The sequence below is a fragment of the Stegodyphus dumicola genome, chromosome 3, assembly GCF_044657685.1.
Source record: "Stegodyphus dumicola isolate Sdum_Otavi_A_Nest chromosome 3, ASM4465768v1".
Taxonomy (NCBI): Eukaryota; Metazoa; Arthropoda; class Arachnida; order Araneae; family Eresidae; genus Stegodyphus; species Stegodyphus dumicola.
Genome location: NC_140770.1, coordinates 165,242,807 through 165,269,745, shown reverse-complemented (window position 1 = coordinate 165,269,745; position 26,939 = coordinate 165,242,807). Strand labels below are relative to the sequence as shown.

General features: G+C 29.3%; 1 protein-coding gene across 2 annotated transcripts in view; it reads left to right on the top strand.

Moving 5' to 3' along the window:
• LOC118180374 (vacuolar protein sorting-associated protein 37C-like) overlaps positions 1–26,939 on the top strand; it is a 73,924-nt gene that overhangs the window by 38,060 nt on the left and 8,925 nt on the right. The window lies entirely within an intron of this gene.

Below are 26,939 nucleotides of genomic sequence, written 5' to 3'. Positions count from 1 at the left end.
TATTTCAAGTTCAACATTTTTAAATATGAACTTTTCATCTGGCCACCTCAAAACATTCTGAACTACTTGATCATATTTATCTGTAAGGAACCTAAGAAACTGAAAACATATGTATACATCTCTTACAGCCTGATTAATATCAGCTAACTGTTCAGTTATGCATTTTAACCTAGAAGAAAAGAAACTAATACCTTCATTTGGCTTAATTTTACAATTTAAGAACTCTGAAAACAAGGACATATCTAGGAAAACAAGGATATGTCTAGATCAATAATCTGGCTGGAAGTATTTGGCAAGCGTATTAGATGCCACTACCGGGTAATCAATTTCACGTATCAAGTTTCTATATTCAGGGCTTACATTCATATAAATTAAAGATAATGCCAATCGACTTCTATTTTAATAGTCGGCTATAATTTCGTTTGTAATACCCTTAACATCATTTAAATCAGGACATTTTTCAATACCTTTGACCATGCATTTTTTTCATTCAAGACAAACTTAATATCTTTGGACCATGTAAAATAATTACATGCATCAAGTTTAGCAATATTATGCATGACACTAACAGTAGCCATATTTGAATTTTAACAAAAACCGCCCCCCAATCTCTTAAGTCCTAAATTAACTTTAAACTTCAAAAGTCTGGACTAAAAATAACTCAGGAGCTGGTGGCCCATAACCAAAATATTGCTAAAGCAAAGTTTAAAGTTTATAAAATTAAACATTTTTAGCAATAGTAGCAATAAAAGCTCCCTGTGATAGTATGTTGTGCAGACATCAAAGACAATAAAGAAGCTTCAAACTTAACCAATTTATTAAGAATATAAAAAGGATAAAAACACAAAAAATAAATTTAAACGATATCAGAGTCTTAGAAAAAAATATAATATAACCATCATTCATCAAATAATATTTTTACCTGGTCTCCAAAAATACTGGCATTCAATACAAACAAAATGTCCTAAACAGTAATTATGCGGTCTCAAATGAAATTGGTCACACATTCAATAAGTCCATAATCAATGGTCAAGAAAGCACGTGAAATTTAAGTTAAGTTCTTGAAAGCACTTAAATCTGGCCTAACTCCGCTTACATTAGTTGAACACGAGGAATCGCTGCTAACTTATTTTAAATGCCACCTTAATGAAGAACATTGATGCCGCGCACGGCAGTCACTCACATTGTAGCCTCTGGAACCAAGGAACTTATTCAGGAACAGTCATCTTGTGGACAGGAACCAAGGAACTTATTCAGCGGACTGCACGCATCCTTCAAAAGGGGCTGGAAACAGCACACCCAAGTGCCAGGAAAGCAGGAACTAGAAGGGCTGAGCCAGAGCGACACGATATACTTATACCATAAGTAGGCATGACGTCATCTCCTGGCAACCAATCAGCTATCGGCACAATTCGGCTTTCCAGATGACGTAGCATCACGTTTCGTTTTTGCATCTTAATTAGGTTGAAACAGTCCGTTTTCAACACAAACAGTGGCAGTAAGGAAAAGAAGTAGAAGTAACTACCATATTACATTAAAATAAGAACTAAGCCTTATAAACATTTCAAGGAGGAGAGATGATGCAGTAAAAGGTTTACTATAAGTCATATTTTCCAACAATATGCGCAGTCATAAAGTTCTTGCGCGCACGCGTAAACACCTATGTGCATGCGTCAATGTGGCGCATGCGCAGAAAGATTTTAGCTTTGAGGTCCGTATTATAGATCATTCCGGATTATGGGTGTCCGAATTAACGACATTTGACTGTATATGTTTAATGTAGCATTAGTTTTCCATAGAATAGAAAAGGTTGTAAAAATGTTCAGTTGTTAGAGGGAAATAATATAAATGAGATTGTTCTGATATAGTTTCAACTGGAAATGAAACTGAATTTTCAGATAGTGAAGATGAAATTCTCTGCATTTAAGACTTCTAATAAAACTGATTAATGTAAATCTTCTACATTGAAGAATTCTAATAAAACTGATTAATGTAAATCCTATGATTCATTTAGGTATTCTTCTGTTATCAGGACCAGATTCAGAAATGTGTGTCTATATGCATGCATTTTTAAATGTAAGTGCTCGTGTGTGCATGTGTATATTCTTTATGTATGTGTGTGTATACTTATACACATATATGTGCACACATGCATATACACATGCCTACATATCTGACAATCTTCTTGCGAGGCATCTTGAAATAATTATTTTCGCGTTAAATGTCAAGACAATTAACTTACAAGTGCACAAAGGCGTATATAAAAGAACACTGAGTGATCTGACAAGGGGATTTCCTGAGTTGAGCCGGATAAGGAAATGGCACTCGAGTCCAATGCTCGTATTTTGCTTATACTTTCCTCGGTGTCCGCCGATAACATCGCGGACGAAAACGTCGCAGAGAAAACAACGCAAGGCGAAAACGTCGTGCTACAAAACATCGTGGTACAAAATATCATCGTCGAAAATAAAGCGGTTTAAAAACAGCGTCGTCGAAAATATCGTGGTAAAAAATAAAGTATCTACAAATCATCTCATGACGATAACATCGCAGACATGCTTTTTTCAGGCTTTAATAACTGTAAATGGATATTTCCATAATGATGAGTGCAAGATGGAAAGAAGGATAATTTTTACTTTCATATTTTTTATTAACTAATAAATTTTTGCTGAAAAAGTAAGAAGGAGACTTAAGCATAGAAAATTAATGCAACTTATAGCACTTAATAGAATTTTAACTAACAAACTAACAAAGTAATATATATAGTAGTAACAAAGTAATATATATAGTAACAAAGTAATACAGTCAAAAGTTTTTAATCCGGACTCGTCGGGACTTCGGCGATTCCGGATTATCGATTTTTCCGGATTATAGATCATCAGTTTAAATCTGGTAAGATGGCATGCAGAAATTATAAAATTAAAAATATGAAACCGTAATTTATAAAATAATGAGCAATTATGATCTAAAGGGTATCAAAATTTACCAAAAAAGAAGCCTAATATTTATTTGTTTACTTTATTAAACATTTCTTTTAACGCGCGAATGCGTAAAGCATACCTTACGCATAGCCGAAATTAGAAAATTGCAACCAGAAAACTATTTGATTTGTATTCGTGATATTTATAATGACGAGGAATTTGATTTAAATCATATCAAAGACGAAGTACATCAAAATTAAATACTACATTTAGTAAGGAATTATAAGCCGAATAAAATAAAAACATCTGCCCTGAAGATAACGATAGTGTTGACAAATCAACTTCCAGTTCATTGCGCGCCGCGATGTCCCCCCCCCCACGCAGAGCTGCGTGAAATTGATAAACAGATTTCGGAACGGTTAGATAAACAAAGAATATGCCTTTATCCATTTTTTGTAGCAATTCGTTTTTTGTTTGATGGACATCGAAACATACTTTCGTTTTCTAGATCCTTTGGGAGCTCCAGCATCGGAAATTCTATTTGACATAATCGAAAGTTCCAACTTACTTTTATGAAATTGCTCTAACAATCTGCAAAAAATAATAAGCCGGATCCAATTCGAAGATTAAGGAACAACGCAATCATCAACATTAACTGAAATAGATAATTAATAATTTTAGCTTATACCGTCCGTTATACATTAAACGCGCACGCGAAAACGTATTCTGCATTTGCGCAGACGCATATGCGCAGTCGTAAATGTCTTGGGCGCACGAGTAAAACGCCTATGCTCATGCGTCAATGCGGCGCATGCGCAGAAAGATTTTAGCTTTGAGGTCCGGATTATAGATCATTCCGGATTATGGGTGTCCGAATTAACGACTTTTGACTGTATTAATAGTTAACTAACAAAGGTCATTAATAAATCATTTTTATAAAGTTTTTACTGGTAATTTTTTATGAAAAGTATTATCTAAAAAAGATTAGAAAAAGGAAGGTAAGTAACTGCATAACCTAACCTTTAAAAACATTGCTAAGTTTATTTTGAGATTATTTTCTTCATTTTTGATAATCTAATACACTTTGTAGAGAAAATTATTTCTTGTTTTGTTTCAGTTTATTCTTAAAATGACATTAAAAGTTTCATGCACAGTGTGCAGTCAGTTACTTGAATGCTGATTTTTTAGTTATGAAGAAAGTCAGCTATATAATATTTCAGTAGGTTTTATATTTATTAGATTATGCCAAAGCACACTACGGCTATCTGTGGGATTCCTTTGTGGAGTACATTCTCAGGAACTGGTTCACATGCACATTATACTTTAGGAAAATCACAAAAATCTTCATGCAGCTTTTTTTTTTTTTTTTTTTTTTTAGAAATAATGTATACTTGCAGTGAACCTTCTTGGTGACTATCTCCCTCTAAGACGAAAAGTGTTTTTGAGAACAATAAACATTGGTTTTAATCATTACGCAAGTTCACCACATTCACTCAAGATTAAAAAGAATGGAATTTTGAGTAGTCACTTTAAATAGGATTGCTTACATTTACATTTATATTTAGACCGCCTAGACGGTATAGTGGTTTGAGTCGCCGGGCTGCGATACCAAAGGTCCCGGGTTCGAACCTCGGAGAAGGCAGAATTGTAACTGTCATTCAATAGGAGGCAAATGTGACCCACCTATAATTAGGTGCCTCCGTAATAAAGTGACCATCACTTAGTAGAGGCCAAACCGAAGTCCTCTGAGGGCCACCATTGGTAGAAGAAAACTTTTATATTAAGACATTTCTTATAAGCACTTAAGAGTATTTTATTTAAATTTTCATATACATTTTACTCGAAAATTTTGTAATTACTTATTGAACTTACAGTGACAAACTTCCTAAGACAATTTTATTAATGTTTTTCTTTTGTGTTTCTTAATTTTCAGAATATCTAAATTTATGCACTCCAGAAATCTGTAGCGAAATTAAAATTAATATTTCTGAGAGAGAGTCTACTTTGTGGCGATTCTTTGTCCTAAGAATTCTTTACCTTTGAAGTATAGTGTTTTTTAGTGTGCTGTAGTTTAGTACAACTTTTAGTATGTTGGTTGTGATTCATACTATGTATTAATACTTGTATATACTCGAAACATATGCTTTTTTGGAGTAATGGATTGCACAGACTCTCTCTTTTTTGTTCATTTTATTGTTGCAACATGTTTAATTCTTATGTAGTGGTGATGATGTGGGAGTGTGAGGAGCTGTATATAATTCTTATTTATTTTAAATATTGTCCTCATTCATTTCTGTAGTCTTTATTATGTTGCACATTGTCCTTATTTATTTTGGTAATAACCATGGTTTCTTACTGATCCTGTGACTCAATTATTTTAATGCATGTTATATATTAGTGCATATTTCCCACTAAACATATATTATAAAACTCTATTAATATACGTCTTCAACATATTAAACATGTTTTGGATATAAGAAACACAATTAATTCAAATAGACTCATGATTCTGTGAGTTTTTATGAGCAAAAATTTATAATTTTACGTGTGATATAGTGCAGAATATCAAAAAACAAGGATGTGCAAGTTGTCAAAATATAAAATCTTTAAATGAAAGGGAAAATACTTTTTTTGAGGACTTAAATACATTTAAGAAATGGCATTTGGAGAAGATGATTTTACTGGTTGAAATCTGAATAACTAAATACTGAAAATTTATAAAACATCTTAAATTGTTTAACCCTTTCAATCCCAATTTATTTGTTTCAACTGACTTGATTTTTTTTTATGCCTTCTTGGTAATTATCACAAATGACACAAATCACACTAACAGAAATTGACAGTCTGTCACTAAGCCTCTATAAGAAGATGCGCGCAACAATTTTGTAATGGGGATGTTAAAAATGATGCCTGCTACCAGTGGGACATCAACTATGTAGTAAATTAATGCGTTTAATTTTAATTCTCTCTAGGTTTCTTTAAACATCTACTGGGACTTAACCCATTGGGACTGAAAGGGTTAAGGGAGAGACTTAAATTCTGTATTTCACTGCACTTAAAATTTTCAGAATATTGATTTATGAGTTTTTTACAAAAGTTCATTTTTTAATAAATGATTACATTTCATATTCAGTTATTCATAAAATGAAATTTTTTCTTTCATTAATAGTGGTAGTATATATTTGTTTCGAAAGAGAAGTGAGAATTAGGATTTGCCTGGGAATTGTAGCAATCTGTATGCAAGATGAAAGCAATTAAGAACTTTTCGGGAAACTAACGCTTGAAGGTCTTAGTTTTGAGTATTGAGTTGAAAAACAAGCTAAGTGGCTGAACTCAGGGGAGGGCGGATGAATTACAGCTATTTATACTATTGGGGAGAGTCAAACATTAGTTAACATCCGTGAGAACGGGTGTTTCGTTCAAGCCTTACTCCAGGGTCCTGTACCCTTTGGCCGCTGAAGGCTATTTGGTTAATAAAAGACAGCTGAAAATTTCAGTCATTACTGATGATGGTCCATGTACAGACAGAAATAGCATTTCTTAACTTCTTAGTATTTGTGTGTTTTACATCTACCATGCAGTTTAAAAAGAGAACCCAGAAAAGTTTAGAGTTCAAACGTGTTTAAATCGCCTTTCCTTGTTTGTTTTTGAAAAAAGGCCCTTTGCCTCTTTTGCATATAAGTATTCATACATACAGATTTATTTAATTAATATATAATTTCATCAATGAATTATATTAAAAATATAGATTTAATTAACATTTTTTCTTTCTTTTTTGGCCTAAGTTCAACGATACGAATAATGAATAATCCAAAATTTTAAACTTTTTCCAATAAAATTACATATTTACGTAGTTCGATTAAGGAGGCGAAACTCTACGATTATATGTATGATAAAAACATCATAAATTCAAACTTTGTCGCTGAGAATGGAAAATATTTAAAATCTGAGGAACAAGATTTTCCAAAATTAAATAATTTTTTTAATTATATAAACTTTAAGCAGTGTCTTTTCAGAACTGTGCATTATGCATTTATTTATTTTTTTAAAATTTCTTTATTATTAAATACTTCTTCAGACCAATAAGAGAAATATACAAATTTTCCCAAAATATGTTTTAATCTGTCAAAACAACTTTAAAAATTTGGTGTCCGGTCTTTAAACACAAAAATTATAAAATTTCCTCTTAAGATTTAATGTATTTAAGGAATAAAACTTTAGTTTATGTAAATAATGAGAAAAATAAAAATACGAAGAAATGAAAAAATATAAGTGCTTTACAAGTAAATGAAATTGGTATAATGCTTTTAAAAGTACTGTGGTTTTTTTTTTCCAGTTCCGCTTTCCGAAATGTTTCATTAATTCCCCTTTGCTTCCGATTGCTCAACAAACGCCCACACAACTGTCTTTCTTTATGTCTCGTGTTCACAACGTCTGTTCCTAACAGGACCGAGTAATTCTAAATTAAAATGTAATCTTAATTATCTAATTAATCTTAATTCTAAATTAAAATGTAATATTTAAAAAAAATTATACAAAATAAAATTTAGAATTATACACAGCCTGGACTGGGAATATCATTTTACGGATTATTATTAACTAGGAGTATGATATACGGCTTTACTAATTGGGAATATGAGTTGGCCTTTACGACGAACTGTTAAAAAATAATCGATGTAGCATCTACATTGATAAGCATAATGCACAATGTTCCAAAGACCTAGTTTAAATTTATATGTGATTATCCACATAACACAATCGTATGATTAATTCTATTCACTTTAAGTATCTTTTATAGAATATTTCACATTTAGTACATTCGTATAACATATTTCATTAAATGTAAGGCAACTTTCTTATGTAAAAGCTAAATAATGTTCATTAATTTTAAAAGTTATATAAACTTGTGGTGATATTTATGATATTACACTAAATAGTTTGCTATAAGATTTGGAAAAATAAGAAAATAGCCATACATTTTCTAGAAACATTTAATTTTTTCTGGAAACATGTTTACTGGAACATTTTTTCCAGGATAATTTTTCAGGGACATTTTTTTAACACCGTGCGTAATAACACTGCGTAATAACAGTACCGTGTGCAATAAATTTTCGTAATGATAATTTTTTATGAAATAATACAGTTGTCCATTTATCCGCACTTCCTGTTATCTGAGGTAATCCACATTACCTTAAATGATTGAATTCCACACATATGATAACAAAACCTAATTAAACAAAACTTAATTAAAAGACTTAATTACTAAAAAACCTACATAAAATATTTATCAGGACAGAGAATAATGCATATTAATTAATTTTCAGGTTTAAATAACACTGTCTTTCATGTTATTTTTTCCCGTGCAATTCCCGTCTGAGTTATTTATTCTAGCTGAGTACTTCTTTCTCTTCATCATTGTCTCGGTCCCGTTATTATGTAAGAAGTATTTAAATTGTTTATAAAAATGCACTAAAAATAAAAATTGTTAGCGAATAAACGCATTGCACAATTTACATACTACATTTACATATAAATATATATGTAAACAACATGTCTAGAATTTAATTGCACACTTTCGACACGTACATTTCGTTTCCATAAAGAGTGTAATCTCTTATCATATGTTTCTATGTTTACACAATAGGCTAGGTTGTTTAAATATGGCAAGGCACACAAAGGCTATCAAGCTTAGAGAAAGGATGCCTGCGATACTAACCACGAAGCCAGCCTCTTTGCCTGAAATGGCACTGCGTTCAAACCCCTAGCATTCAGCGATTTTAACCATTCGACCACTAATAGGGGTCATGATTACAGTAAGATTAAAGATTATAATTTATAAATTCGAATGCTTTGCGAAATGTTTGTTCATGTAAAATTAAATGTGAAACAAAAACAAAAAAAATTCAATAAAAAATGAAAATGAGTCAAAAAACGTGCAGAGTGACTTTTAGATTTAAAGCTCATAGCTCATTTCTGATTTTCCTGGTAGATTCAATCTTAAGTTTCTCAAGTAAATGGTTTTCTTATAGTCTTATAGTATGATAGTGGCTGTGATCTACATGCATCTGGTACTCGCTGCTCGACAATGCGTGGATAAATATCGATAGAGACCTCGAGATATGTAATTAATAAAGTACTTCTGATAAAACTCAACATTCAGATCATTACAATAGACCAGTTGTACAAAAAAGTATGACACGGAAGGCTTTTTACCACTTTACTTAGAGTATAATATGCTTATATAAGACATCTCTATAACTAAAACTTGGATGTTGGATTGCTGTATTTTTACTCTTTTAATTCTACACAGATATTTTTATTTTAACTAGACTCATCTCTCTTTTTATCTTCATTATACTTCTAATTGTTTATCATAAAATTTCAGTCTAATTATTTTAAGATTCAATTACTATCTGATATTTGATTTAAAGATCTTTTTATTTGGGTTTGAACCATTTTAAAATAATTAAATAATTTATTCCGATTTCAAAACTCTGTTTACTAGCTTTTCTCAGTAAGATGCTAATATTCGTTACCTGAAAGGAACCTCGAGTTTAATTTTTATTAAATTTTTAACTGTTCCAGCACTATATTCAAAAACTGCTCATTAGTTTTAAACTAGCAATAATGATTCCAGATACACTAAAAATAAATCAAATTGTAAATTGCTTAGCTGACATTTTTCAGTTCACCGAAATTTTCCTGGTGTTCAACTACTAATAAACATATACTAACTGTGTTCAATAATGGAACACCTGCTTATTTTTACTTAACAAACTGTAAAACGTCATTTGAGCCTGAAGAGGAAACAGGTGGCTCCTGCCTCGAGAAAACCATTGTTTGACAATTAGGTAAATAATGTATGTTTCATGCTCCAAGTCTTAGTTGTACCTGAAACTCAGAAACTTAACTGCATTTTCTGTCAGAGAAGCCAACATACCGTTACACTATATCACCAGCCAAAAGAACCGTAAACAACTTATGGTGAAAGGACACATCTATAATTTTGAATGTGCTAGTGCTGAGAAAAGTATTTGGAAATGTGTAGAGTATTTTACTTGTAAGTGTAAAGGGCGAATTCACACTCAAGATGATAATATCATTCTTGAAACATCTCACGGGCATCCTCCAAATGCTGGCAAAATTACAGCGAAAGAGATTATGAGTTCAATTAAAGAGCGTGCGGTAACAACGCAAGAATCGACACATTCTTCAGCAGCAGTTGGTACAATTGGTCTTCCTTGTGCTGTTTCGGGGCATATACCACCAGTGGAAAATATTAAAAAAATTATCAGATATGCTCGACACGGAGAAATGCCATTGCATAATCCTAGATGTCTTGAAGAATTAGTAATCCCAGAACAGTTTTCAAAAACACTAAAAGAAGAGAAATTTTTGCTGTATGACAGTGGAGTGCAGACAGACAGAATTCTAATTTTTTTACCCTCAGAAATCTGGACTTCATGGCTGAATGTCCAAACTGGTTTGCTGATGGAACTTTTAAAGCAACACCACCCCTTTTCAGTCAGATTTATACAGTCCATGGTGTTAAATATGATAATGTGATACCTTCAGTGTATGTATTAATGCCAAACAAACGCGAAGAAACAGACAATAGAGTGTTTACAGTGATAAAATCTTTGAAACCGAATATGCAGCCCAAAACTGTAATGACTGATTTTGAAAAGGCTGCCATAAATGCCTTTAAAAATTCCTTTCTGAATATCATTCAGAGAGGATGTTTTTCATTTAAGTCAGTGTGTGTATAGAAAGATTCAGTCTGCAGGTTTGCAAAGTAAAATATGAAACTGATCCGAATTTCGTTTTGGAAATCTCTCAACTTGCAGCTTTGGCTTTTGTTCCTACTTCAGATGTCATTGAAGCATTTGAACAATTAATATCATCTACTTATTTTGTAAATAATATGAACATCATTCAACCAATCATAAATTATTTTGAAGACACATGGATTGGTAGATTTACTCGTCGTGGACAACGTCGCAGACCAGTGTTTGACATCCCTCTTTGGAACTGTTATGATGCTGTAAAAGATAAAGTTCCAAGGACAAATAATGCGGTTGAAGGATGGCATCGCAGATTCAACGAACTTATGAACGGATGCCATCCAACAATCTGGAAATTTATTGATTGCTTAAAAAAGGAACAAAATTTAAATTCTATAAAAATTGAACAATACATTGCAGGTCACCATCCACCAGTAAGTAGAAAAGTTTACAGAGATACATCTCTCAGAATTCAAAAGATTGTAAATGAGTATAATGATCGGCCTATTTTAGACTATTTAAGGGGAATAGCCTACAATTTTCAACTGCAGGTGTAAATTTTTTATACATTAATTAATGAGGATGTTTAATGTCTGATATAATTATACATGTTTTTATTACTATAGCTTTAACATGAGTCGTAATTACATTATATTTTCTGAAAAATATTAGGCGAACTTTTATGCTCTTAGAGTTGATATTTACAATTATACTAGCTTTCATGAATATATGTGAATGATATTTTACTCCATATAATGTGTTTTATTTAAGCCTCTTTGGTATACACTCTTTGGTAGTATAAATCAAATTTTATTTCATCAGAGAAATTATGAACGACAAATGATGAAGCCTTGTTCGTTTAAATATCATTTATTAACTGAAATGGTATGCGAAGCTAAAATTTATTGGAGATTTGGTATTAACAATAACGATATTTTTGAAAAATTCCTATCAATTAAAATTTTATTTCGTTTCATTTTTCATTAATTCATGTTTGTGTGAGAAAATAACTTTAGAGTATTTGTTTACAGTGGATAAATTTTTAGCTCAATAAACTATCTATATTTTAATGAAATTCAGTAAACTTAATAGCATTGTGGATGCATATAAGACGAAATTTTCAATTTCTATTCCTTACTGAAATCATACTGATCAGGCAGCTTAATATTAAAGAATACGTTTAAGAGTATTTTTTTTAACTCGTAAAGCAATGGGAGATATATTTACTTAATTTTATCTCAAATACTAATAAGATTAGACTTTTAATGGCTTTTCTTGTAACTTACTTTGATATATCAAACTTATATACGTGGGCACATCTTATATGTAAGCCCCTTTTATCTTTCTGAAAGATTCTTAAAAGAAAAAACTTTTTCATATATGACACCATTATGTTTTGAGACAATACGGTATTTTATTGCGTATTTCTGCATATTTAAAAGGGGGAAACTTTGAAAACTGAAGTAAGAGATTTGCTTTTAAATCCCTAGTCATTTCAATTTTGATCAATACTGATTATTTAACATAATTTAAAAAATAATTTATTATATGACAGTAATGTAAATTTAACGTTAAAAATCCTTAACAGCAGTTTTTCATTTGCTAAATATAGAATGATATATAAATGGAAGTTTTATTTGATAAATATGAAAGGTATTTTAGAGAGTTTCATGTTTTTCTGCAATGGGTAACACTATAAATATCGGTCTTTTGCTACAAAAATACATTCTCAAAATATGCTTATGGTTTTCCATGTATAGCTTATTCGAAAATATTTATGAAGCAATATTAAATATTAGTTCTAACTTAGGCGGAAATTTCTGTTATGTTTACAGTTTTCTCGCGCTCCTAATTTTTTAAATGTATACAATGAAGTATTTATTATTTAATTAATTTTTTATAACTGCATTAATAGATGGTACATTATTTGCAAAGTTTTGACATGATATCACCTTTTTTACGAAATGAAGGAAAGTAAAATTATTGTTTATTCTTAAGCTACAAATTTTGAACAAGGCTGACATATCTACGCTAAATTTTATAATGGTGCCATAAATATTTTTCATTATTCAATAACAACTATAAATTTTTATAATTACTTAAAAATAGTAAAAGAGTGGATTATAAAGCACTGTGTTGAATAAAAATAATATAATATTAAGAATGGCAACTTTTGATTAAAATATAGATTCAAAATATTATTTCCTGATGCACTGCAAAATCTGAAAGTAACACAGTCTATTGTAAACGAATTTTTCAGGATGCACTTTTGGATATAATTTGATCTGAGAAATAAACATTAATACAAGGTGATTATGTAATTCAACAAACAATCTCTATACTGCTTCATAAAATAGATGACTTATGATGGAAGTCTTCTTTTATAAAATACTGTGGTTTAATGTTGCAAACGAAGTTTCAGCTTAAGTTTGGAAATTAATATAGAGGGAAAGTTAAAAAGTGTCTTTCAAAACTAACAAGTTAGCATATGAATAGCATTAGGGAAGAATATAAAACACATTTCAGTATACATTCAGTATTTATTTCACAATAAGGAAAAATTTTTCACTATATAAATAGCATAAGGAAATACTTTTTCAGTATATGAATGTAAAAAAACTTTTCAGTATGTATCCAGTACTTATTTCAGTATAAAAAAACCCATTTGATTATGTAAATAGCATAGGGAAAGAATTTTTCAGCTTATGATTCATATATTATATTCATATATTAATATATCGATTTCTTTAATCAACTTTCGATTTCTTTAAAAAACATTAACATTTAAGAACTAATCAATAGAAAAAATGCAAATAAACAAAAAGTAAACATATTTAATTAAAATAAAACTTTAACAAACATTCTCTATTCGTAAAAAGCAAATTTAAAGTTAATTAAATTTTAAATTATGAAATTTAATTGCAAACAAATAAATGATTAATTATTGCTGCGAACTAATCTACAATATCATTTAAATTCTGAGAGCATATATAAATTAAGTGAAAATATCAAAATCCACGAATAAATATATAATTCCAAAAAATTTTTTAATCGTAAAAAAATTTAAAATGTATAAGTGAATAATTGTTGAGCAGGCAGGAGACAAACTTATCAAGGGAAGTTGCCTCCAAACCTAACTCTTCAATTATTCAATTCGTGTTTCGTATCATCCATGTATTCAGAATTTAAATGATATTGCAGATTAGTTCGCAGCAATAATTAATCATTCATTTGTTTACAATTAAATTTCATAATTTAAAATTTAATTAACTTTAAATTTACTTTTTACAAATAGAGAATGATTTTTAAATTCAAATTTCATTACTTAAATCAATGCACAAGAGAATTATTTAAATTTAATTTAACTTAATGTTTATTAAAAGTAAAACTATTATTTAACTAAACTATTTATTCTTTTTAATTAAAATAACAATGTATTTTTTATTCACGAGTATGCCTTTGACAAGAATTTTTATGTCGGTTAAAGAGCATCAAAAGAACTTTTGAAATCTGCACTGAGATTGAACTTATTGAGATCTGTAGTTTTCAAAGCTTTATTTTTTTTATATGAGATAAGGTTGGTTTGTGTAAAAAAAAAAAAAAAAAAAAAAAAAAAAAAAATTTTAAAATGAGAAAAGATATATATTTTTTTTACTTTTCAAACGAAAATAACAAATGCTCCTCAGCTGACTACCTCCTATCCAACCTTTTTCACATTTTAAATGATTTTTAAAATTATTTGGATGATTACTCCAGGAACCAAACCTTTTTTAGTAAGATCGGTCAAAAGTACGCAATTTGTCTAGTAATTTAATGAAAAAAAGAAAAAGAAAGAAAAAGAAAAAAGAAAGACATGAAAGAAAAATAAGATATTTACACCAGCTTTTTTTTTTAAATAATATTGTCATTATTTAGTAAAATCATATCTTCTTCTATAATGCATACCACATTACTTCATTTTGTTTAAATTGTAGAAGATATTAAAGTTAAGTAAAAATTTCAAATTACCTTCGAATGCCACTTCCAGATACTTTTACAACAGGTAAACGAGTAAACAAAAAGTTAACATTTCTAGTCTCCTCTCCTGAAATTAAGCTCATACTCTATACATAACTGTAAATAAATTAAATGAATATTGTAGAAATCTTCTTCATTAAAATTTCTGAATTTATGTGTTCATTGATACTGGACTATCAAAAATGCAAATTGTGTGTCTTTCAAATTGCAAATTCATAGATATGCAAGAAATTCATATTATATTTAATTGTAGGGAGTTATGAAACTAGCATTATTTTCAGTATAAAGACCTACATTCATTTCAGTCATAAATGTAAAGTCATTTAAGTCAATCAGAGTTTTACATCTGCTTTCTAAACATTTGTCAATAAAATAAATATAACTCAAATATTTTTGTATACAAATCAGAAAGACCTTACACAGAGATGTAACCAGATAGCCATTATCTATACTGTTTTAATGATTTGAAGCATCATAATATGCATTTTTGTAAGACTCATTTGATGTAGTTAGCTAGGTCATTAGTGAAACAATCATAGATGACTCAATGCTAAAGAAAAAGATGCAAGAATTCTGAATACAGTTGAGAAAATTCATAATTATCTGATTGTTTTATAATTCTACATTTCCTATGAGCTATAATTTTATTGCAATTCTTATTCATTACAATTAGGAATATATTAATCCTAGAAGCATTTGACATTCATTTAAAAGAAATTCAAAACAATTTAGAGAAACTACTATTTTCTACTTTTATATATGTATTAGTTTTCAATAACAAGAGGATTTCCCAAAGATTTTGGTCCAGTTTAATGCAAAATTAGAGCACAAAATTTAAATCATATTTTTCGTATCAATTCATTTTATGATGGAACTAAAACATTCGAAGTTTATTGCAAAAGTTGCCTTCAAGAAGCAAAATGATTGTGTCACAGTATCAATGCGAATTCATAAATATTACTAAAATGCATTTCTATAATATGTAATATAATAAGGACTAGTAAATACGGACAATATACAAAACGAATGAGGACTATATGTAGTCCTCTTAACACGCACCATCACCACTACACTTTATATAAAAATTAGTCATATTTTAACAATAAAACGAAAAAAAGTGTTTTTTGAGCAATCCAGCACTTAAAAAAGCATGTGATTCGATTTTATACAAGTATATAGTATGAATTATAGCCAACATGCTAATTAAGCCTTACGTGAATATTAAAAAGAACACATATCGAAGTATAAAAAATGGGTAACTCCATGAAGTTATAAACTTATATGCAACATTTTGTCCTTTTTGTTACATGCAGATACAATAATGAACATCGTAGTAGAGTTTTTATGGCTGGGAAAAGAGATAGAGAAGCTTTTTTTCCCTCCCTGTGGAGTGTTAGAGGAAGAAAATGTTTAACGTTGAGGTAAAGAAATCCAGATAAGCAATTAGTATATTTGTTGTTTACAGTGGTGCACATAGATAAACTGAATTCTACATTTAACCTAATAACACACCTCTCATTGACTTAGCTATTTCACAGTATATCTTTGCTTATTATTGTGAACTGAGAAACTAAAACTACAGTTAATTACAGATAAAAAAAAACAATAAGATTTGTAAAATTATTAAAACAAAAAGATAATTTTGTTTGATTTAAAACGTAAACTATGGAACTTAACATGCCTTCTTTCAAGATATCTTTTTCCAATAGTTTAATGCCTAGACGCACTAAATACTTTCATTTTTTTAAACAATTTCTTTCTGGATACTTTAATTAAAAAATAATCATGCATGAAGCGAACCCGGATTTTAAAATTTAATTATGATTGATATTCAAAATCATATGTTTCTAAAGCATATATGATTCATAAATATGTATTCATATGATTCATAAAAATGTTATATTTTCTTATTCCAAACAATTTGTCATATAAATACAAAAAGAAATTGTACTTGAAACGTTTCAGTCAGTGAAAAGAAAAGACAATATAAAATATGTACAGATTTTATCCTTGAAATCTATATAAAGGAAATTCGATTAAGTTTTTATTTCACTAAATTTTATCTTTAATTAAAAATCTACAAGAAAAATTAGTCGCTTCAAAGTTGCTAGGCAAAGAATCGCTACAAAATAGAATCTCACTCAGAAATATTAATTTTAATTTCGCTACAGATTTTTGGCGAGCATAATTTAAGATATTCTGAAAATTAAGAAATACCGAAGAAAACATTCAAAATTGTCTTAGAAAGTTGGCCACTGTAAGTTCAACAAGTAACTACAAAATTTTCGAATAAAATGTATATGAAAAATTAAATAATACTTTTAAAGTGCTAAATAAGAAATGTCTAAATCTAAAAGTATATGTAAGCAATCCTATTTAAAGCGACTACTCAAAATTCCATATCTGTTTAATCTTGAGAGAATGTGGTGAACTTGCGTAATGATAAAAAACCAATGTTTATTATTCTCAAAAACACTGTTCGTCTTAGAGGGAGATGGTCACCAAGAATGTTCACTGCAAGTATACATTATTTCTAAAAAACAAAAACAAAAAACAAAAAAAAAAAATTTGTGGATTTTTCTAAAGTATAATGTGCATATGAACCAGTTCCTGAGAATGTACTCCACAAAGGAATCCCACCCCTTAAGCAGATAGCCGTAGTGTGCTTTGGCATAATCTAATAAATCCAAATCCTACTGAAATATTATGCATAGCTGACTTTCTTCATAACTAATAAATTGTCATTCAAGTAACTGACTGCGCGCTGTGCATGGAAATTTTAATGACATTTTAAGAATAAACTGAAACAAAACAAGAAATAATTTTTGCTATAAGAGTATTAGACTAACAAAAGTGAAGAAAATAATCTCAAAATTAACGTAGCAATTTTTTTATAAATAAGGTCATGCAGTTACTTACCTTCCTTTTTCTAATCTTTTTTAGATAATACTTTTCATAAAAAATTACCAGTAAAAACTTTATAAAAATGATTTATTAATGACCTTTGTTAGTTAACTATGTCGGTTTAAAATTCTATTAAGTGCTATAAGTTGCATTAATTTTCTATGCTTAAGTCTCCTTCTTACTTTTTCAACAAAAATTTATTAGTTAATAAAAAATATGAAAGTAAAAATTATCCTTCTTTCCATCTTGCGCTCACAAATCATTACGGGAATATCCATTTACAGTTATTAAAGCCTGAAAAAAGCATGTCTGCGATGTTATCGTCATGCGATGATTTGTAGATACTTTATTTTTTACCGCGATATTTTCGACGACGATGTTTTTGAACCGCTTTATTTTCGACGACGATGTTTTCTCCCACGATGTTTTATAGCACGACGTTTTCGCCTTGCGTTGTTTTCGGCTGTAACCCTATCCTCGTATCTCGAGGTTTCATTGTACATTTCTGAATCCCGTTTTAATAACAGAGGAGTACTTTTGCCAGTATTGCAACAGAGCTAGAATGAATTATTGTGTTAAATATGTGGAAAATGCATGCTTAAAGTACTGTTATTTTCTAAAAATATTCTGTATGTCTATTTTTTACAAGAAGGAAAAATAGCTAAAAGTTGTTAATTTATTTATTAGTTCAAATGGGCTTTGTCCCTAAAGGACTATTGTTTTTGTTTTGCGTTGGTTCACTATAAATATCCGTTTCACTTTTCAAACTGTTCCCACCAAATGTTAGAGTCCCTAGTGTGGGATTAATACTCTCTATCTTAGTGCCCTCTATAACCTATGTTAGGGTTAACCTGTATAACCTACAAGGATTGCCAGTTTGGGCGAGATATCTAGGTAGTCATCATAATACGTACCTTATTTTTTTATTATTTTTAAATTAAAATGAAAGTAATAAACTAGTTTTCAAGAATGGAGTTAAACTAGATTTGCATTCAACTCTGGTTTATTGTGTTAATGATGTTTTGCTGTAACAAATATGAATTTTTTGTTTAAGTATAATAATTTTAAATGTTTTTCTAGAGAATGAAGTACTGCCACTTAGTCGTATTGGATATGTTGCAAGGTAATTTTCTATTCTACATTAACTCAATCTTTATGTCCTGTTTCAGATATAATGGCAGAAATAATGAAAACCTGAAATTCAAAAAGAAAAGTAATAATGTTGAATGTAGTATATTACATGGTTAACTGCGGTTTGGCAGCTCATTAATAATCTTACACATATTGAATATGAATAATTTTGACAATTACTGGTATTTTCAATAGTATAAAATTAGGCAAGAAAGCAGCTTTTATACAACTTAAATACAACTCTCTTAATTTCGAAGGTGATCATGTACACACAGGTCCTGTGTAATAGAAGGCTTGCCAACGGCTTAGCGGTAAAGTCGCTGAACACTGGTAGTTCGGTTCGACGTTCGAATCCCGCGAACAGTCTGGCTGCATGGTCGTTTCTGTGGTTTTCCTTATGTGTAACATGTATACGAGCCAGTTTCTTTTAGAAAGTCCTTCACGAAGGCATTCCTCACCTTGGGCAGATAGCGCTATTGTGCTTTGCAGTAATCAAATAAACCTAAACCAAACCTGTTACAGATGTACTTTTGTTACTAAAATAGTAAAACTTAAAACTAAACTGGATGACACAAACAGCCCTGTAAGGTAAACAGTAATAGCTTTTTTTAAATATATCTTTTACAACTATTCCATCAGGTACATTTCTTTCATATGTTGCCTTAATTGAGTCATCCTGCTAATTAAGAATTTATTAAAGTTAATATTTTAAGTTTTTGTGTGTATAATTCATTTTAAGTATGTGCAAGCAAATGCATACATTAACAGTTACGTAGAATTATGTTTTGGGTATCAAATTCAGAAATTTTTGGGCTGTTTTTAGAAGATTTATTAAAGATTTATACAGTCAAAGTCACTTCCTTCACTATCGGAAGCGAATTACAGTCAAAAGTCATTAATTCGGACACCCATAATCCGGAATGATCTATAATCCGGACCTCAGAGCTACAAACTTTCTGCGCATGCGTCGCTTTGACGCGTAAGACTTTTACAGCTGCGAATATGCGTGTGCGCATGCATGTAATACGTTTATGCTTGCGCGTTTAATGTATAACGGACGGTATAAGCTAAGCTAAAATTATCTAATTCACGTAATGTTGCAGATTGCGTTGCTCCTTAATCTTTGAATTAGATCCAGCTTATTATTTTTTGCAGACTGTTAGAGCAATTTTATAAAAGTAAGCTTGAACTTTCGATTATGTCAAATAGAATTTCCGATATATATTTACTAATATGCAAAGGATCTACAAAGCGAAAGTATGTTTAGAAGTCCATTAAACAAAAAGTGGAATTGCTGCAAAAAATTGATAAAGGCATATCCTTCGTTTCTCAAACCATTCCAAAATCTGTTTATCAATTTCACGCTGCTCTGCGGCTCGGGGGGGGGACGCCGCGCCGCGCAATGAATTGAAAGTTAATCTGTTAGCACTATCCTTGTCTTCAGGGCAGATGTTTTTATTTTATTTGGCTTAAAATTCCTTACTAAATGTAGTACTTCATCTCGATGTACTCTGATATGATTTAAATCAAATTCCTTGTCATTATAATTCGCTTCCGATAAAGAAGAAAGTGACTCAGAGGTTATTGAAAACAAAAAAATTCGATTGACAAATTAGTTGGTATTCTCGACACAGCAATTATAGGACTTTAACAGCGGAACTTTGTAACTGAACAAGAAATTATGTCCGTTTATAGAATTAGAGAATAAGAGAAAGTATTATCACATAAAACGGAGCAACTTAAACAACTTACATTGAAAGAAATGTTTAATAAAATAATATTAAGCTTTTTTTTTTTTTTTTTTTTTTTTTTTTAAATTTTGATATCTTTTAGATCATAATTGTTCTTTATTTCATAAATTACGGTTTCATATTTTTAATTTTATAATTTCTGCATGCCATCTTACCAGATTTAAACTGATGATCTATAATCCGGAAAAATCGATAATCCGGAATCGCCGAAGTCCCGACAAGTTCAGATTAACGACTTTTGACTGTACCATATTAATATTGGTAAAAAAATTCTGTGGCTTTTATATGAGAGTATATATTTTAAAATAGCTGCATGATATGGTAGAGGTAAAAAGCTTCATGTGGATCATAAATTAATATTTCATTTATTTAATAATAATATGGGAATTTTTCATTTATTTAATAAAGTAAATATTCAAGCCACAATTAAATTTTTTTTCACTGGATTATTTGCATACAAAGTTTGCAGCAAATATTTCCTGCAACAGAAGTGACAATTTTTATTTTGTTAAGACAGGAAATTTAGTTAGTGAAAGCAGTAACCCTATTTTGAGATGTTAAATAGGAAGGCAAATTTTTGAATTTAATTTGATTTTTGAAGGAATACTTTATTTAGTCTTGCTATCATTCTACGTGGCTTTTAACTTTTTTATGGTATTTATAATTTTATTGTTAATCGGCTTTTTGTTTGCTTAGAATGCATATGAATGTAGACTTAAAATATTTTATATTGCAAACTGAGATGCCATTGTTATCATAATTAAAGATTTGTGTTCTGATTCTGGAGGAATTTACTGATAATACTTTTGATTGTTTATTGGTTTCTTTTTATTGAAATGTGTAAAATAGCCTGTTAATGCATAATACTTTTGATTGTTTATTGGTTTCTGTTTATTGAAATGTGTAAAATAGCCTGTTAATGCATAATACTTTTGATTGTTTATTGGTTTCTGTTTATTGAAATGTGTAAAATAGCCTGTTAATGCATATACGTGTGTTTATGAAGTATTCTGTTATATGTATATGGTGTTGTGATTAGTTTTCTGCTTACTCTTTATTTAAGAAAAAGTTATCTGTAAGGAAGCGAATATTCTTTACTATATGTAGGAGTAAAATTGGAAAGGCTAATATAATTAATACAAAATTAAGTTTTTTCTCGTGTACAAAATTCTTCTTCTTAAATACTTTCGTTCTTCTTAAATACAAAAATAGCCATTAAAGACTTAACCTTGCAGTCTAAACAAATCTTTAGGTATTTTTTACTTGAAATTATAGGCATTGTGTAACGTATATAATTGAAGTTTACTGTGTGATAGTATAAACTTAAATTTTTAATTACTGAAATGTAAATTTTTAAATATGAAATACTCAGTACATTTTATATGCATCTTGTAATACTTCAACTATATTTAAAAACTGAAAACATCTGAAGTGTGAAATTATTACAGATTTTTCTTTTTCTTGTTTAGGAGCTGTTCTCAAAACATTGGGTGACAAAAAATTCACTTTTACAAAAATCGAGCAGGATATTAAAGACAGCGAAATATAGAACAAATATGGCGAAGTTGAATGAAATCTATGTTGAATTTTATTATTGAAAAAAATTATGCTCTTCACATTTAATGTTAGTTTTTATTGTTTAACAGTAATTGCAGTTTTTGAATACCTGTAAAATAAACCTAATTCTTAAATTAATTTTATGTGTATTTCTTTTGAAGGTATTACAGTTCATAATACTTCAAACAACTTGAAATTTGATATTTGTTAATTTATGTGGGATATGTTCATAATAATTTTATAATTTAAATAACTCATTGTCATTATATGAGCGTAATCTAAAATGCACAGCATTTGACAACAAATTAATAAAAAATTAGCCAACTTCTAATTGCTTTCTTTTGTCCAGTTGCCTCCTTTTAAATCATTTAATACCATAAAGCTATTTGATGAAAAAAATAATTGGTATCAACATGTACATTTATAATGATGTTATAGAAAAAGTCACATGACATAAATATTTAAAAACTTCAATATTCCTAAACAAATTTTTTAAATTTTATCTGGTATATAAGATACAAATAGAACATATTTAGGTAATTTTGAATTTGCATAATTTTATGAACTTATTTATGAAATTAACAGTTACATTGTAAAAGGGTACTTTTTAAAAATGCCTCGATAAAGCATTTCTTTTGTAGAGGTGAACTTTTAGTACTGATCTAATATATTTATAAGATTTTAAACTGAGAAAGACAACAATAATAGATTACAATACATTGCAAGATTGACTGATAAATGTAAAATTATCACATATCATAATTATGTGTGTAACCAAAACAGAAGTTACTCGATTAACTTACATGCAAATTAATATTTTCTTTAACATGTTTTTGATAAACTTAATTTTAATAAATATATATATATATATATATATATTTGTGTATTATCTGAAGATATGAATGCAATATTTGTGACATTAAACATTCATCTTCAAGGAAAATAAGCAAAAAGTAAACTTCGTAACTATTGGAAAAGGTAAGTTTTCTACAATATCCCTCCTGGTTTATATTTAAGAATTTTAAAATTTAGCATGTTCATTCAAATAATTTAAATTTATGATGTTTTCTTTTGCTCTACAGTCGTTTACTGAATTTGGTGATTAACTATATTGTACTTTAGATAGAAATTAACGTAGATATTCCCCGTATTTTACGGTACAAAAACTTATATATTTGATAATAATTGACCTAAATCTACCTTATGTTTTTCTTTGCATATGCGAATGACTTTGGTAAAAATTTAGTCCAATGTCTTCTCTTTACTGTGTATAAGTGCACATTTTTGGTAAAAAATTTTCATAAATCTCCAATTACCTTTTTACTGCATTTTTCGTAAAATGTGCTTATTTTAATCTCATATTTTTTATATAAATCTATGCAAAAATGTTCTGCATATTATGATTAAAAGATAAAATGTTAATTTGATATCAAATTTTTACATATCCGTTTTTTAGGTATGTACAGCAATATGGAATATATAAAACTGGAAAATTTAAATGCGCTAGTAAATGCAAAAAAAATTATTTCTATTCAAAAAATTATGTAACACTTAAAGGCTGAAAATCACTTTTAATATTGCATTTCAAAGTGACTACAAAATATGCAGTATCGTACATTTTCATGGCATAAAAAAATGTCCTTCAGAAAGGCAAATAATTTATTTAAAGTGCTATTTAGCAATAATGAATTTAGTAAACAACTGTTTGCTACAGTTGTTCACTAAATTTAAATTTCTGAAATGAATTTAGTAAACAAAAATGTAGCATTAATTGATTTAAAACATAGAATTGATGTTTATGAAATTTATTGCATATTTTGTAGTCACTTTGAAATGAAATATTAAAAGTGATTTTCAGGCTTTAAGTGTTACGTAATTTTTGAATAGATTTTTTTTTTTTTTTTTTTTTTTTTTTTTTTTTTTGCATTTACTACTGCATTTAAATTTTCCAGTTATATATATTCCATCTTGCTGTACATAACTAAAAGGCAGATATGTAAGAATTTGATATAAAAATGGCATTTTACCTTTTAATCATAGCATGCAGAAAGTTTTTGCATAGATTTATATAAAAAATATGAGATTAAAATAAGTACATTTTACGAAAAATGCAGTAAAAAGGTAATTGGAGATTTATGCAAAGTTTTTACCAAAAATGTGCTTTTATACACAGTAAAGCGGAGAAGACATCAGATTAAATTTTTACCAGTCATTCGCATATGCAAAGAAAACAGGGAAGATTTAGGTCAATTACTATCAAATATATACGTTTTTGTACTGTAAAATACGAGGAATATCTACCTAATATATACGTTTATATACAGTAAAAAATCGGGGAGATTTATGTAAATTTTTACTAAATATATACGCATACGTGAAGCAAAAAATTGAGATTTACGTATATGTGATAAATATATGTAAATTTTTACTAAAATTATACGTAAATCCCAGAAATTTACGTATATTATACGTAAAAGTTATGTGTAGTATAACGTAAAAATATACGTAAATATCTAGTAATTGCCACTGGACACTTTTTATGATATTTTTACGTTTAACTTGAACGTTTTTTATATGAAAGGCCATTCGGAAATTGCACGTATTTTTCTCGTGCAATTTACAAATGCATGCTGCCTGGGTATAATCTAAAGAGTATCAAAAATAAAAAAAATTTAATATTTATTTGTTTACTTTATTAAACATTTCTTTCAAAGTAAGTTGTTTAAGTTGCTTCGTTTTTTTAAACGCGCACGCGTAAGTTTGTGGCTTTGAGGTCTGGATTATAGATTATTCCAGATAATGGACGTCCGGATTACAGACTTTGTACTGTACTCTAAATGTTCAGTCTTATAGCCCAGGTGTTACCAACCCTATGCCAGAGGGCACCATGGCACCTGCCAATCATTTAGTGTTTGCCCACCGCTGTGCGATCAGAATAAAAAGTTTTAGTTTAGAAGGCATTACCTACTGACCCATGGTACATCGCTGGTGTCCCACATACTTTTTTTTTACCTGTACCTGTAAAAGTTTTCTCGTTTTTAGTGAAATAAAAATTATATCCAACACAGATACTAGTACAAAGCAAAATGCGACCGATCTCTTTTTTTTTTATATGCACGTATTGTTAATTCTATCCAATTATAAATTCATCTTGAAAAAGTAAATGGTGCCCGCCATCCAACAGATATTCTAGAATGTGCTCTTTGGGACAAAACGGTTGGGGAACCCTTTTATAGCCATTTTTCTGTACTAAAGTCTGCCTTGTGATTTCCACGATATAAGGGCTTTTTTTTTTAAATTTTCCTAGGCTATTGCTTTTCGACTACTTTCCAGAGAACATCAATCATGGTGGGTTTGCACTTAAAAAATGCTCTTTTCAAGAGACCAAAAACACAAGAGTCTATAGGTAAAGTGTCTGGAGACTTCGCAGGAATACGTTGAAAATGTATACATACAATAACTGTACAGTCTTCATTTTTCCAAGGAATTTTTTAGATATGCTTTGTCTTAATGAAGTTTCACTCTTTGAAAGTATTTCTTCTGTATGGTAATAGACATAGAACTTTCTCTTGATAGTATGTTGAGTTGATTTTAACATTTTATCCCCACTCTTTTTATTTTTAATTGTAAGAGAATCCTTCAACAATCATAAACTATTTTCTGAAACCTCCTTTGCATTCATGAAACCAGTTCTGTACTTTTTCTGCCTTTCATTTTCGATAATAAATGGACATTTTTTTTAAAGTCATTTAGGTAAATTTATGCTTCATCTAGGGTCTCAATATATTTACATTTATCTCCTGCTAAATAGCTTTTATATAAGGTTATACAAATTGTTTTGCATTGAGCCACATGCCTCGTCAAAAGGTGATGAAAATTTTGTTTTTTAGCTTTTCAAGTTGTAAATCTTGGTTTATTATTGTATTTATTGTTGCTACAGATGTATTTAAAGACTTTGCAATCAACTTCTGCATCAACAGACTTTTTTTGAGGGGTACCAATGATTTAACTTTAGAAACAGTGCGTACAGGTATTTGTTTGGAATCTTCTTTCCATATAGAAGTAAAGATTGATGGTTTTCCCCTTTCCAACTGATGTTGTTTCTGATTTTGCACTTAGAAATTTTAATACTATGTATTTCACAATATTTTTAAATTACAGAATAGGAATATTTCTCTTCAGAAAGCACAAAATCGTATCCTTCAATCCACAGCTTGTTTACAGGCGACATTTTGAAAGAAGAATATATTTATAAGCAGCAGATGATATTTCTCATGTCAGTATTTCCTATCGCCAAAAGAAGTCTTTTTTTTTTTAATCAAAATTGTTCTAAAAATGCAAACACTGTCTATATTTAATTTAGTTTTACATCAACAAATGGTGCATTACTAACTTCATCTACACAAAAGTATGTATATCAATTATTATTTTTGTTTTATTAAAAAATACTTTGATAAATAAAGGTTTTTCTTCTGTACTCAGGATTTTCTCAGTAGAAAAGAGCGAAAGATAATTACAAAATGAAATTAGCAAAGAACATAAAATTTAGAATATCTAATTAAATGTTAATACAGTACAAAGTCCATAATCCGGACTCGTCGGGACTTCGGCGATTTCGGATTAGGGGTTTTTCCGAATTATAGATCATCAGTTTAAATTTGGCAAGATGGCATGCGGAAATTATACAATTAAGAATATGAAACCATAATTTATGAAATAAAGAGCAATAATGATCTAAAGGGTATCAAATTTTAAAAAAAAAAGCTTAATATTTCTTTGTTTACTTTATTAAACATTTCTTTCAACGCGCGCATGCATAAAGCATACATTACCCATAGTCGAAATTAGAAAATTGCAATCAGAAAACTATTTGA